At 45.5% G+C, this 2,187-nt stretch overlaps 1 pseudogene; it reads right to left on the bottom strand.

Moving 5' to 3' along the window:
- Positions 1-1,087: 1,087 nt before the first annotated feature.
- On the bottom strand, positions 1,088-1,894 carry LOC138580018 (small ribosomal subunit protein uS2-like; annotated as a pseudogene).
- Between the last annotated feature and the right edge of the window lie 293 nt (positions 1,895-2,187).

Genomic DNA, 2,187 nt, shown 5'->3' on the forward strand with positions numbered 1-2,187 from the left:
GGCCTGTTTGAATTAAACCCTGATTAGTATGTGAATGCTACCACCAGCTACATGGATCAACAAAAGAACAGCCCAGATCTATGGAGCCTTTGTTAGTTAACTAAGCAGGCCATGGTACGGGGAACATTTGGCCCTTCTCATTCTGAGATGACCTGGTGTATTCCTGGCTGTCATATCCCAACTAAATATGACCGTGGGGACTGTGCCTGTAGGGTGAGTCCACCCAGAGTACACAGGTCTATGTGTATGCCATGAAGGAAGCATTGGAACATTTTTGTAGAATAGCCCCACGCACATTTTCTGGAGATTTATCTACCATCATTCAATTTCATTTAAAATTTGAAAAAGGCAACGCGAGAGCATACTTACCCTGCGTATGGTTGAAATTCTCACACTCTGCTACTCCTTTGTTGAAGACAACACCCATTGTCAATGCTATCTTTTCCCTTTCAACTCAAAAGATTTTATTTTCAGATCTTTCAGACTGACGAAAGGACAAGGAGATTAGGACCATTATTATTATTATTAAGGTATTAATTCAGCGTGGATTTAGCTACGTGAGCAAGTGGGGAGCAGATCACTGTCTCTCAGTTAGGATGGGGAGTGGATGGTGTGAGAACCTAGGTGTTAGGCGGGAGCCATTCCTTTTAGAGGAAGGTCTTGCACTCTTTCCTGAACTGTAGAAGTGATGCAGCGAGTTTGATGTTGATGGGGAGGAGGTTCCAGAGTCTTGGGGCACAGGCAGAGAAGGCCTTGCTTCTTTCCTTCCTGCAATGGCGGGGTTCAAGTCTGCATATGTCCACACTTCTGGTGGATTGCAGTCCTTTGGAGATGCAGAGTTTTTCAGTGAAGTAACTTTAGGACTTCTGGGTGACAGCCTTATAGATGTATAGCACCATAGTACCAATTTTGGTTGGGTGATATTGTATGTAAATATGTTCTCTGTAAAGCGCTTTGTATTAAGGCGCTATATAAATAACACATCATAATCATTATGATGCAACATGATTTGAAGATGATACAGGCTTGCAGCGGGAGTCAGTGCAGTTTGGTCAGGGCTGGTGGAGATGTGGTTGAATTTGTGGAGTCATTTGATGAGTCGTGCTGCAGCAGGCATGACACATCTCAGGAATGCCAGGGTATTCGCCGGAGGGTCTTCCAAAAGGACAGGCCACAATGCAGGTGGGAGACGACCAAGGCTTGGACAGCGGATCTGAAGTTGTTTTCTGGGATCATTCAGTTGGTGCACACACTCACTTTGTATGTTGGGCAGTGGGTTGGGTACTGGAGACCAGATCTCCATGCTTGCTGGTTGTGTAGTCCTGTCTGCTTGAAGTGATTCCACTTTAATGGAAATATCTGCACACTCATGAAGGAATTGCTGGATGGGTGCATAGGGCACCAGCACACATTCTGGTCATTCAGTCACCTCAGGCTGCGTGAAGTCTTAAAATGGTGCCTTCCACTCACCCTGGATTTCCTCCTCCTTCCCTGCCGCTTCCTGCTCCTCTTATTTTATCTTCTCTGGGTCACGGGTAGTAGTAAATACCTGGAAGACCTCCCAGGAAGAACATGGACAATTGCGCCCTGCATGTGCACCACCTCACGAGCCAGCATCCACCACATTAACCAAAAGAGTGGTTTCCCTTATGACTACACTGAATGGTAATGTCAACACAGTGCATAAAAGCAACTGCGTTGCACAGGTTGCACAGGGCAACAGTGTGCGTATTGATATATGAAGCTTAAGTCAATGGCTGTGGTCCGTCCAGTGGTTTGTTACTATCAAGATTCAGGGCTCCTGGAAGGCAGCCTGGATTTACTTGGCGAAAGTCCCAAGGGTGAAACGCAGAGCGATTGGAGTGGCACCACAGGATGAAGCATAATTTGGCAAACGCTACCTCTTCTTGGCCCCTCTTCCTCCTCCTCCTGTTCTTTCCTTCTGGTCTCTTCTGCAGCCTTTGTTCTCCTAAATGATATCCCTTCAATTGAATGACAGAGAATGTGAAAGTAATGTGCAATATAGGTAACGGAAAACACCTGAACAAGTAAAGTGAATCCAACACGCAGCCAAACGACACCAGAGAGCGAATAAATGTCATGATTTTGCCCTTATTACCAGCAAACATGGACATCAGTTCAAAGTATGTTGATATAACCAGAGAAAAACGCTGCACATTGATAGAT

The sequence above is a fragment of the Ambystoma mexicanum genome, chromosome 3p, assembly GCF_040938575.1.
Source record: "Ambystoma mexicanum isolate Mex_15411 chromosome 3p, UKY_AmexF1_1, whole genome shotgun sequence".
In the NCBI taxonomy this organism is placed as follows: Eukaryota; Metazoa; Chordata; class Amphibia; order Caudata; family Ambystomatidae; genus Ambystoma; species Ambystoma mexicanum.